The sequence below is a fragment of the Castor canadensis genome, chromosome 11 (genome assembly GCF_047511655.1).
Source record: "Castor canadensis chromosome 11, mCasCan1.hap1v2, whole genome shotgun sequence".
Classification (NCBI taxonomy): Eukaryota; Metazoa; Chordata; class Mammalia; order Rodentia; family Castoridae; genus Castor; species Castor canadensis.
Window position 1 is genome coordinate 29,851,755 of NC_133396.1, and position 13,630 is coordinate 29,865,384.

Consider the following 13,630-nt stretch of genomic DNA (forward strand, 5'->3'; position numbering starts at 1 on the left):
GATCACATCTTTTTAGTGAAATGACTACAGATTAAACTCAAACTATCATAAAACTCACTGTACTGGGGAAGTGGAGGAAGAGAGCAGGTCAATGATTATTTCACTACAACCTAATAGATTTGCTAGTGAATTGAGAAATTCAATATAGAAAGAAGTAATTTGGCAATATGGTGATCTGAACTCAGGATTTTGCACTTGTTAGGCAGGCACTCTACTTCTTGAGCCACAGTTCCAATCCTTCTTGTTCTGGTTGCATTTGGAGATAGGGTCTCATTTTTGGCCAGGCCAGCCTGTACTGTGATCTCTTAAACTCATATCTGGATGACAGGTATGCTCCACCATGCCTACCTTTTTTTCTATTGATATGGGTTCCCAATAACATTTTCACCTGGGTTGGGCTGGACCACAACCCTCCTGATCTCAGTCTTCAGGATAGCTGACAGGTGTGTTCCACTAGTGCCTGGCTGGAAAATAATTTTGATCATTACCAGCGATAAGAAATTTTACTATGACTTTCAGACTTTTCTGCTATCTGCAAATATGTATTGCTAATATCTGTCAAAATTACCAGGTATTTAACCTAAATTCAAAGGTAACTTTATATATCATAAAATTACATGTGAGAAAAAGATTTATAAAAATGTTGATCTCTTTAAAATAGTTAACAAGATATTTTCATTTTAAAAAGCTACATATTCTCACTGAAATATGTAATATCAAAGTGCTACAGAGATCAGAAGGTACAGATTTCCTTGATTGATTGAACCTGAATATCCAAGGGATCCTTAGGGGAAAAAAAATCAAATTTCAGCATTTTCACATTTGTAAATTTTTTCTGAAACTTCATGATGATGCCGATGTTAAAAGCCAGTTATCTGTTTTTGAATTTAAAATATTACAGCATTTCTACCTAACAAAAGTATGAAGTCAGCATATTTGCTAACTCAAGTATCTTGCATTTTTTTTGGTAAATGCATGAGGTTTTCAAAATGGCATTTCATCTATGTATTCAGAATCAACTTAACCATTTTGTTGCAAGCAGGTCAGGAAAGCAAGGAAGGTGGGAAATACCCTGAAGTACCTCATAGCCATCTTCTGGGAGGAGCAGAATGCTATCCAGGACCCAGACTTATTCTGAATCTTTTTCTGATTATAGCCAGTCCTTAGTTACCGGCATCCAGTGCTCTGCACTCTAGAACTCTGCCATTAAACTGATGGAGCTTTATTTCACTTTGCCTCTGTGTTCTAGCCATAATTGATTGAGTTATTTAGATTGTTTGAGCCTGTCTTCCTGTAGAAACAGACAGAATCATTGCACCTGGCATATTTATATATTGTTAACTAAACACTAGATGAAAGCTAATCCTAGCGAAGGTAAGAGATTTGTAAAATACTAAGCAATATGGTAGGTACCATGGGTTTCTGAAAAAGGAATATTTAGCAGGCAGTTATCTTTCTTGCTCTGAACAGTAAGACAAATTCTATGTTCTTCAAAACTCAGTTAAAAGTCAAGCACTATGAAGAATCTTTCTATGAGTCCTCATCAGAATCATTGTTCAATCCTGAGTTTACCTAACCACATTCAGAGTTGCTTATCATTAATGTTGTAAATATTTAAAGATTGTAGTAAGAAATTCCAGATTCACAGAGACCCTGGGATTTCTCTTGTGTCATCATCAAATTGCCTCAATTTTCTTCCTATGTATCTTTTTACTTGCCATATTTTTGTTATTTTATCAATTTTGCATTTACTTACATGTGTATGCATTATTTGCACCACCTCGCCCACCCCTCCCACCTCTGGGCAGAACCTGTTCTGCTGTCTTGTTCACCAATTTTGTAGAAGAAAAAACATAAAAGATAATAAGAAAGACATAGTGGTTTTGCTAGATGATAAGAAAGACATAGCATTTTGCCAAAGATAGCTATACAGGGAGATTCCTTGTGTTGTTTCCATGCACATGTGTATTACAACCCAAATTGGTTCATCTCTGCTAGACCTCTTCAATACTTCTTAGTCCAATTCCTACAGTGGCCTCTGCCAGTTTAAGATTACTACATTCACTCCTATACAGTTAGAACATCAATCATATTTAAGTTTTGGTTTCCTTCCCTTTCCCAATTTCTCCCATGGGCATTCTCCCCTTAGTGTGTGATCCATATTCAATAATATCACTGCATTTGTTTTAGGTCTATAACCTGCATATGAGGGAGAACAGCAATTTTTGGACTTCTGAGCCTGGCTAATTTTGCTTAAGATGATGTTCTCCAGTTCAATCCATTTACCTGCGAATGTCAAAATTTCATTCTTCTTTGTGGCTGAATAAAAATTCCATTTTGTGTAAGTACCACATTTTCTTAATTCATCGGTAGTAGGACATCTTGGCTGTTTATATAACTTGGCTATTATGAATAGCACTGCAATAAACATGTGTGTGTGGGTGCCTTTGTAATAACCTGAGTCACATTCCTTTGGGTATATCCCTAGGAGTGGTATTGCTGGATCATGTGGTAGATCTATGTTTAGTTTTTAAGAAGCCTCCATATTGTTTTCCAAAGTGGTTGTACTAGCTTACATTCCCACCAGCAGTGTATGAGGGTTCCTTTTTCCCACATCCATGCCAACATTTGGTGGTGGTGGTGTTCTTGATGACAGCGATTCTAACAGGAGTGAGGTGGAACCTTAATGTGATTTGGACCTGCATTTCCTTTATGTACAGGGATTGTGAGCTTTTTTCCAAGTGTTTTTTGGCCATTTGGACTTCTTATGAAAAAGTTCTGTTTAGTTCAATTGCCCATTTCTTTATTGGTTTATTGATTTTTGGAGGGTTTAGTATATAGTGGTTATCAGTCCCCTGTCTGACCTATAGCTAGCAAAGATTTTATGCCATTCTGTGGGTGGGCTCTTCAACTTAGAGACCATTACTTTTGTTGTGCAGAAGCATTTTAATTTCACGTAGTCCCATTTGTCAATCCTTTCTCTTAGTTGCTGAGCTGCTTGAGTTCTACAGAGGAAATCCTTGCCTATACCCATTGCTTCCAGTGTATTCCCTGCTATTTCCTGTACTAACTTCAAGGTTTCAGGTCTGATATCAACTCCACTTTGAGTTGATACTAGTATAAGGTGACAGGCATGGATCTAGTTTCAGTTTTCTGCAAGCAGATAACCACTTTTCCTAGTAACATTTGTTGAAAAGGCTGTCTTTTCTCCATCCTATGTTTTTGGCAACTTTGTAACAAATTAGGTGGGCTTAGCTGCATAGATTCATATCCATATTCATATTCATATCCATATTCTGTTTTACTGCTTTTCATGTCTGTTTTTGTGCCTATACCATGCTGTATGGTGGCTCTGTATTACAGCTTGAAGTCAGGTATTGTGATACCTCTAGCATTGTTCTTTGTGCTCAGTATTGCCTTGGCTATTCATAGTCTTTTGTGTTTCTAAAAGGAATTTAGCATGGATTTTTCAGTCTCTGTGATGAATGTCATTGGGATTTTGATGGGAATTTTGTTGAACATGTAGATTCTACTACATGCTTTTGGTAGTATAGTCATTTTACTATGTTGATTCTGCCAATCCACCAGCGTGGGAGAGCTTTCCATCTTGTCATCTTCTTCAACCTCTTTCTTCAATGGTTTGTTGTTCTCCTTGTAGAGGTCATTTATATCTTCTATTAAGTTTATTCCTAGGTATTTGACTTTATTTGAAGCTATTGTAAATTGAATTGTTTATCTATATTCTTTCTTAATATGCTTATTGTTGATGTATAGAAAGGCTACTGATTTTTATAAGTTGATTTTGTATCCTGCTACTTTACTAAAGTAGTTTATGGTGTCTAGGAGTTTTGGGGTGGAAATTTTCAGTATAATATCATGTCATCTGTGAATAAGAATAGTTTGACTACTTTCCTATTTGTATTCATTTTATTTCTTCTTCTTGTCTTATTACTCTGGCTAGGAATTCCAGGACTATGTTGAATAGGAGTGGGGAGAGTGGGCATCCTTATCTCATTACTAACTTCAGGGTAAATGATTTCAGTTTTTCCCATTAAGTATGATGTTGGCTATAGGTTTGTCATATGTAGCCTTTTTAATGTTGAAGTATATTCCTTCTATTCCTAGTTCCCTTGGAGCTTTTATCCTGAAATGATGTTGAATCTTATCAAAGGTTTTTCTATATCTATTGAAATGATCAAGTGGTCTTTGTCTTTGCATCTGTTAATGTGCTGTATAACTTAAATGATTTGCATATGTTGAACCATCCCTGCATCCCTGGGATAAAGCCAACTTGGTCATGGTGAATGATCCTTCTGGTATGTTGTTGAATTTGGTTTGCCATTGAAGATTTTTGCACTGATGTTCATTAAGGAGATTGGAGTATAGTTCTCCTTTTTGAATATGTCCTTTTTTAATTTTTCAACTTTTTAATATGAAAACTTTCAACTTAATATAAAATTTGCATGAATAGGAAAATAAATGCCCACCTATATTTCATTTAGATTCATCAGTCACTAACATTTTACAGTGGTGCAATCTCTCTGTACACTGTATATGTATGTACACACATGGAGAGACAAGTATAGCTATGAATAACACACATTCTGTTCACATACTGGATACATACATTTTTTGTTGAACTCTTTAAGAATCAGCTGTAGATGTCATGTTTACATTTTACTTAAGCAATATCTTCTTTCCTTTTATTTTATTTTTTCTTTTATTATTCATATGTGCATACAAGGCTTGGGTCATTTCTCCCCCCTGCCCCCACCCCCTCCCTTACCACCAACTCTTCCCCTCCCTCTTCCCCCCACCCCCTCAATACCCAGCAGAAACTATTTTGCCCTTATTTCTAATTTTGTTGTACAGAGAGTATAAGCCATAATAGGAAAGAACAAGGGTTTTTGCTGGTTGAGATAAGGATAGCTATACAGGGAGTTGACTCACATTGATTTCCTGTGTGTGTGTGTTACCTTCTAGGTTAATTCTTTTTGATCTCACCTTTTCTCTACTTCCTGGTCCCCTTTTCCTATTGGCCTCAGTTGCTTTTAAGGTATCTGCTTTAGTTTCTCTGAGTTAAGGGCAACAAATGCTAGCTAATTTTTTAGGTGTCTTACCTATCCTCACCCCTCCCTTGTGTGCTCTCGCTTTTATCATGTGCTCAAAGTCCAATCCCATTGTTGTGTTTGCCCTTGATCTAATGTCCACATATGAGGGAGAACATACGATTTTTGGTCATTTGGGCCAGGCTAACCTCACTCAGAATGATGTTCTCCAATTCCATCCATTTACCAGCGAATGATAACATTTCATTCTTCTTCATGGGTGCATAAATTTCCATTGTATACAGATACCACATTTTCTTAATCCATTCATCAGCTGTGGGGCATCTTGACTGTTTCCATAACTTGGCTATTGTGAATAGTGAAATAAATATAAGTGTGCAGGTGCCTCTGGAGTAACCTGTGTCACAGTCTTTTGGGTATATCCCCAAGAGTGGTATTGCTGGATCAAATGGTAGATCAACATCTAGCTTTTTAAGTAGCCTCCAAATTTTTTTCCAGAGTGGTTGTACTAGTTTACATTCCCACCAACAGTGTAAGAGGATTCCTTTTTCCCCACATCCTTGCCAACACCTTTTGTTGGTGGTGTTGCTAATGATGGCTATTCTAACAGAGGTGAGGTGAAATCTTAGCGTGGTTTTAATTTGCATTTCCTTTATTGCTAGAGATGGTGAGCATTTTTTCAAGTGTTTTTTGGCCATTTGACTTTCTTCTTTTGAGAAAGTTCTGTTTAGTTCACTTGCCCATTTCTTTATTGGTTCATTAGTTTTGGGAGAATTTAGTTTTTTAAGTTCCCTATATATTCTGGTTATCAGTCCTTTGTCTGATGTATAGTTGGCAAATATTTTCTCCCACTCTGTGAGTGTTCTCTTCAGTTTAGAGACCATTTCTTTTGATGAACAGAAGCTTTTTAGCTTTATGAGGTCCCATTTATCTGTGCTATCTCTTAGTTGATGTGCTGCTGGGGTTTCGCTGAGAAAGTTCTTACCTATACCTACTAACTCCAGAGTATTTCCTACTCTTTCCTGCATCAACTTTAGAGTTTGTGGTCTGATATTAAGATCCTTGATCCATTTTGAGTTAATATTGGTATAGGGTGATATACATGGACCTAGTTTCAGTTTTTTGCAGACTGCTAACCAGTTTTCCCAGCAGTTTTTGTTGAAGAGGCTGCTATTTTTCCATCGTATATTTTTAGCACCTTTGTAAAAGACAAGTTGGTTATAGTTGTGTGGCTTCATATCTGGATCCTCTATTCTGTTCCACTGGTCTTCATGTCTGTTTCTGTGCCAGTACCATGCTGTTTTTACTGTTATTGCTTTGTAACATAGTTTGAAGTCAGGTATTGTGATACCTTCTGCATTGTTCTTTTGACTGAGTATTGCTTTGGCTATTCGTGGCCTCTTGTGTTTCCATATAAATTTAACGGTAGATTTTTCAATCTCTTTAATGAATGTCAGTGGAATTTTAATGGGAATTGCATTAAACATGTAGATTACTTTTGGGAGTATCAACATTTTTACTATGTTGATTCTACCAATCCATGAGCATGGGAGATCTCTCCACTTTCTATAGTCTTCCTCAATCTCTTTCTTCAGAAGTGTATAGTTTTCCTTGTAGAGGTCTTTCACATCTTTTGTTAGGTTTCCACCTAGATATTTGATTTTTTTTGAGGCTATTATAAATGGAATTGTTTTCATACATATTTTTTCAGTTTGCTCATTGTTAGTGTATAGAAATGCTAATGATTTTTCTATGTTGATTTTATATCCTGCTACCTTGCTATAGCTATTGATGATGTCTAGAAGCTTCTGAGTAGAGTTTTTTGGGTCTTTAAGGTATAGAATCATGTCATCTGGAAATAGGGATATTTTGACCAGTTTCTTTACCTATTTGTATCCCTTTTATTCCTTCTTCTTGCCTAATTGCTCTGGCTAGGAATTCCAGTACTATGTTGAATAGGAGTGGAGATAGTGGGCATCCTTGTCTGCTTCCTGATTTTAGAGGGAATGGTTTCAGTTTTTCTTCGTTAAGTATAATGCTGGCTGTAGGTTTGTCATATATAGCTTTTATAATGTTGAGGTACTTTCCTTCTATTCCTAGTTTGCTTAGAGCTTTTATCATGAAATGGTGTTGGATCTTATCAAAGGCTTTTTCTGCATCTATTGAGATGATCAAGTGGTTTTTGTCTTTGTTTCTGTTAACGTGGTTTATTACATTTACTGATTTTCATATGGTGAACCACCCCTGCATCCCTGGGATGAAGCCTACTTGGTCGTGGTGAATAATCTTTTTGATGTGTTGTTGAATTCGGTTTGCCATTATTTTGTTGAAAATTTTTGCATCAATGTTCATTAAGGAGATTGGCCTATAGTTCTCCTTTTTGGAGGTGTCTTTGCATGGTTTTGGGATAAGTGTAATACTGGCTTCATAAAATGTATTAGGCAGTTTTCCTTCCCTTTCTATTTTGTGGAACAGTTTAAGGAGGGTTGGTATCAGTTCTTCTTTAAAGGTCTGATAGAATTCAGCAGAGAATCCATCAGGTCCTGGACTTTTCTTTTTGGGGAGACTCTTGATTGCTGCTTCAATTTCATTTTGTGTTATAGGTCTATTCAGGTTATTAATTTCCTCTTGGTTCGGTTTTGGATGATCATATGTATCTAGAAATCTGTCCATTTCTTTAAGATTTTCAAATTTATTTGAATATAGGTTCTCAAAGTAGTCTCTGATGATTTCCTGGACTTCCATGGTGTTTGTTATTATCTCCCCTTTTGCATTCCTGATTCTACTAATTTGGGTTTTTTCTCTCCTCCTTTTAGTCAGGTTTGCCAGGGGTCTATCGATCTTGTTTATTTTTTCAAAGAACCAACTTTTTGTTTCATTAATTCTTTGTATGGTTTTTTTGGTTTCTATTTCATTGATTTCAGCTCTTATTTTTATTATTTTTCTCCTTCTATTTGTTTTGGGATTTGCTTGTTCATGTTTTTCTAGGAGTTTGAGATGTATCATTAGGTCATTGATTTGGGATCTTTCAGTCTTTTTAATATATGTACTCATGGCTATAAACTTTCCTCTCAGGAATGCCTTAGCTGTGTCCCATATGTTCCGGTAGGTTGTATTTTCATTTTTATTGACTTCCAGGAACTTTTTAATTTCCTCTTTTATTTCATGAATGATTCATTCTTCATTAAGTAATGAGTTATTTATTGTCCAGCTGTTTGCATGTTTTTTGTCTTTACTTTTGTTGTTGAGTTCTACTTTTACTGCATTGTGGTCAGATAGTATGCACGGTATTATTTCTATTTTCTTATATTTGCTGAGGCTTGCTTTGTGCCCTAGGATATGATCTATTTTGGAGAAGGTTCCATGGGCTGCTGAGAAGAATGTATGTTGTGTAGAGGTTGGATGAAATGTTCTGTAGACATCAACTAGGTCTCTTTGATCTATTGCATATTTTAGATCTTGGATTTCTTTATTGATTTTTTGTTTGGATGACCTATCTATTGATGATAATGGGATGTTAAAGTATCCCACAACCACTGTGTTGGCGTTTATATATGCTGTTAGGTCTTTCAGGGTATGTTTGATGAAATTGGGTGCGTTGACATTGGGTGCATACAGATTGATGATTATTATTTCCTTTCTGTCTATTTCCCCTTTTATTAGTATGGAATGTCCTTCTTTATCTCGTTTGATCAATGTAGGTGTGAAGTCTACTTTGTCAGAGATAAGTATTGCTACTCCTGCCTGTTTTGGGGGGCCATTGGCTTGGTAAATCTTCTTCCAGCCTTTCATCCTAAGCCTATGCTTATTTCTGTCGGTGAGATGGGTCTCCTGTAAGCAACAAATTGTTGGCTCTTCCTTTTTAATCCATTTCATCAAGTGATGCCTTTTGATGGGTGAATTAAGTCCATTAACATTAAGCGTTAGTACTGATAGGTATGTGGTGATTCCTGTCATTTAGTTGTCTTAGTTTGAAGGTTTGATTGTGTGTTACTAAGTTGAAGTTACTCTCTACTGTCTTGCTTTTTCTTTTCCTGTGGTTTGGTGCTGCCTGTCTTTTCATGGTTAAGTTGGGTTTCACTTTCTGTGTGCAGAATCCCTTGCAGAATCTTTTGTAGTGGTGGCTTTGTGGTCATATATTGTTTTAGTTTCTGCTTATCATGGAAGACTTTTATTGCTCCATCTATTTTGAGTGATAGCTTTGCTGGGTAGAGCATCCTGGGGTTGAAGTTATTTTCATTCAGTGCCCGGAAGATCTCACCCCACGCTCTTCTTGCTTTTAATGTTTCTGTTGAGAAGTCTGCTGTGATTTTGATGGGTTTATCTTTGTATGTTACTTGTTTTTTCTCTCTTACAGCCTTCAATATTCTTTCCTTAGTTTCTGAACTTGTTGTTTTAATGATGATATGTTGTGGGGTAGTTCTATTTTGATCTGGTCTGTTTGGTGTCTTGGAGGCCTCTTGCATCTGTATGGGAATATCTTTCTCTAGATTTGGGAAATTTTCCGTTATTATTTTGTTGAATAGATTACGCATTCCCTTTGCTTGCACCTCTTCTCCTTCTTCGATGCCCATGATTCTCAAGTTTGGTCTTTTGATGGAGTTGGTGAGTTCTTGCATTTTCTTTTCACAGGTCTTGAGTTGTTTAATTAATAGTTCTTCAGTTTTTCCTTTAATTACCATTTCATCTTCAAGTTCTTAGATTCTGTCTTCTGTTTGTTCTATTCTGCTGGAGTGGCCTTCCGTTTTGTCTTGCAGTTCTGTTTTGTTCTTTTTTTTGAGGTTTTCCATATCCTGGGTGGTTTCCTCTTTATTGTTGTCTATTTTTGTCCTGAGTTCATTTATCCATTTATTCATCGTGTTTTCTCTTTCACTTTGGTGTATATACAGTGCTTCTATGGTTTCCTTTATTTCTTCCTTTGCTTTTTCAAATTCTCTATTTTTTGTTGTCTTGGAATTTCTTGAGTGTCTCCTATACATTTTGGTTGACCCTATCCAGTATCATCTCTATAAAATTCTCATTGAGTACTTGTAGTATGTCTTCTTTTAAATTATTCTTGTGGGCTTCATTGGGTCCTTTGGCATAGTTTATCTTCATTTTGTTGGAGTCTGGATCTGAGTTTCTGTTCTCTTCATTCCCCTCTCGTTCCTGTACTAATTTTTTGCTGTGGGGAAACTGGTTTCCCTGTTTTTTCTGTCCTCCTGTCATTGTCCTTGGTGTTGTTACTGTCCCTGTACTGTGTGCAATTAAGTATTTTCTAACATGTAATAATAACAATGGTAATATTTAGAATGGAAGGGTGAACTGAGATGGAATGCAAGAAGTTAAAGAAAAGGGGAAAACAAGTACATAGACAAGAGGAAGAAAGCAGAACAAGGTTTCAGACAAGAAAATTTCAAAGGTATAAACAGGGAGCATTAGTGTACTAATTGACAGTAAGCTGAACAGACATTAGGGAGACAGAGAGAGGATTGAAAATCAAAAAAAAAATAGATAAGAATAAAAATAAAAAATAAAGTAAATGAAAGAAATATCTATGTATAAAAATGAATTAAAGTATTATGGAAAATAGAAAATTAAAAAAAAAACACCAAAAAACCAAAAAACCAAAAAACCTCCAAGTTCAAATGCAATGAAGTTTCAGTCTTAATAATTTGGGTGTCTGTCTGTCTCCAATCCTGGAGATGGTGCTTCAAATGTTGTTCTGTAGTTGTCTCATCAAAGGGGACACATAAAGTAGAACAAAACTACACACACACACACACACACACACACACACACACAAAACCCCACCAAGTGTCCCAAGTTCAAATGCAATACAGTTTTAGTAAGTTTTTCTGCTTGCAGGTGTAATTCGGTTGTTCTCTCATCAAAGGTAGGGAGAAAAAGAAAAAAAAGAGTCTGGAGACAGTTCTGAGAATGGTATCTGCAGCTATGGCTTGCCTGCCTGCTGCTCTCAGCCTGCTGTTGCTGGAGGCGTTATTTCTGCAGATCTCTGGGGTGAGCTTAGCACTCACCTGGCCCCGCAGGCTTTGTTTGTTCAGAGTCCCCTGTGTGGGAGCCTCTGCTACAAGCTTTCCCCTTTCCACGCACTGGGAAAGGTGACACTGCACCTGCGTTGTCAGACCTTCATGTTTATTTGCAGTTCATGTGGGAGGTGGGTCTTCCCCCCTCTCCTGTGTTTTCCTCCCACCACCACTTTCACAAGCTTTCCTGCTCCTGATTACTGGGCAGTGCTGCTGCTCCTGCCAGCCGCCATGTTTGTGTACAGTTCACGTGGGAAGTGGATCTTCCTTCCTCTCCTGTGGAGTTTTCCTCCCTCCGCCACTCTCACCAGCTTTCCTGCTCCTGGTTGCTGAGTGCGCACCCTGCCCCCGCTCCCGCCAGAGCCTCACCGGCCCACCCTGCTTGTTTATTTACAGTCCCGGGAGGAATTCCTTTCCCCCAATCTTTGGCACTCAGTGTGCCCCACCCTCTTTCCCACGTGTCTTTATTGCTCTTATTACTTATTACTCAGTTTCTCTTTTTTCCCCGGGTGGAGGTCAGTCTGTCCAGGGGGCTATGCTGCTCTGGCCCAGGCTTGTCTGTGGGAGTACTGTGGTACTGCGAAGCTCACCTGGTCCACGTCTTCCCAAGCCGTCTGTGCGCATGTGAGCGCGTGTGACTGGCGGCCCAGGGGCCCTCCTGGTTTCTCCATTTAACATGAAGTGGAGATTCTCTGCACTGGCTGGAGGTGTGGAGGGGTCAAAGTTATGCCTCTTCTCAGTGATTATGCCTGCAAAGTGTGTCTCCAGCATCTCTCCAAGATTTCACTATAGGAGGCTTGCTTTCTGCTTCCTCCCTCTAGCCGCCATCTTGGAATCCCTTGAACATGTCCTTGTCTGATTTTGTGATGAGTGTAATACTGGCTTTATAAAATTCATTAAGCAGTGTTCCTTCCCTTTCTATTTCATGGAAAAGTTTAAGGAGAGTTGGTATTAGTTCATCTTTGAAAGTCTGGTAGAATTCAGCAGAAAATTTGTCAGGTTTTGGACTTTTCCTTTCTGGGAGACTCTTTATTGCTGCTTCAATTTTATTAAGTGTAATAGATCTCTTTAGGTGGTTACTATCCTGTAGGTTCAGTTTTGGATGGTCATAAGTGTCTAGAAATTTGTCCATTTCTTCAAGATATTCTAATTTTTTTTGAATATAGGTTCTCAAAGTAGTCCCTCATGATTTGCTGGATTTCCTTGGTGTTTGTTGTTATTCCCCTTTTTTGTTTCTGATTGTACTAATTTCAGTCCTTTCCTTCCTCATTTTAGTCAGATTTGCCAGAGGCTCATTAATCTTGTTTATTTTTTCAAAGAAACAGCTATTTGTTTTGTTGATTCTAAGCATCGTTCTTTTGGTTCTTATTTCATTAATTTTGGCCCTTATTTTTATCATTTCTCCTCTGCTTATTTTTTTTTCTGTTATTCTAGGAGATTGGGATGCAGCATTTTGTCATTTATTTGAGAACTTTCTGTGTTTTTAAAATATGCAACCATGGCTATAAACTTTCCTGTTAGGGCTACCTTTGCTGTGTCCCATAGGTTCTGATAGGTTTTGTTTTCATTTTCATTAACTTCCAGGAACTTTCTGACTTCTCTTATTTCGTCTTTGATCCTCTGATTGTTGAGTAATGTGTTATTCAATCTCCAATTGTATGCATATTTTTGCTGCTTCTTTTGTGGCTGAGTTCTAGTTTTATTGCATTGTGATCAGATAGTATGCTGGGGGTAATTTCAAGTTGTTTATATTTGTTGAGGCTTGCTTTGTGTCCTAAAATATGTTCTATTTTGGAGAGGTTTCCATGGGCTGCTAAGGAGAATGTAGATTGTGCTGTGGTAGGGTGAAGTATTCTGTAGACATCAGTTAGGTCCATTTGATCTATGGTGTCATTTAGTTCTAGGACTTCATTGTTGATTTTTTTGTCTGGATGACCTATCTATTGGTGATAGAGGGGTATTAAAGTCCCTCACTACCACTGTGTTGGAGTCTACATATGCTTTTAAGTCCTTTAGTGTATGTTTGATGAAATTGGGTGCACTGACATTGGGTGCATATAGGTTGATAATTGTTATTTCCTTTTGATGTATAACCCCTTTAATTAGTATGAAGCGATCTTCTTTGTCTCATTAGATTAATGTAAGGTTGATGTCTGTTTTGTCTGATATAAGTATTGCTACTCCTGCCTATTTTCAGGGGCCATTAGCTTGGTAAATCTTCTTCCAGCCTTTTACCCTAATCCAATGTTTATTTCTGTCAATAAGGTTGGCCTTGCAAATAACAGATTGTTGGATTTTCCTTTTTAATCCACTTTGCCAAATGGTGTCTTTTGATGAGGAGAGTTGAGTCCATTGACCTTCAGTGTTAATATTGATAGATATGTGGTGATTCCTGCCATTTACTTCTTTTTGTAGTTTAAGCATTTGTGTGTATGTGCAGCCAAATTAATGCTACTCTCTGATTATTTGTCTTTTCTTCTCCTACAGTTCAATACTCCCCATTATCTTGTGGTTTTGTTTGCTTTTGTCTTCTGT

The 13,630-nt window shown here is 37.3% G+C and overlaps 1 protein-coding gene across 1 annotated transcript in view; it reads left to right on the forward strand.

The window, feature by feature from the left end:
• Positions 1-13,630, forward strand: part of Kif2b (kinesin family member 2B) — an 82,949-nt gene that overhangs the window by 19,533 nt on the left and 49,786 nt on the right. Inside the window, exon 2 of the mRNA XM_074046084.1 lies at positions 2,191-2,341. The gene's annotated coding sequence lies outside the window, so the exon portion shown is untranslated. The remainder of the gene's footprint in view (positions 1-2,190; positions 2,342-13,630) is intronic.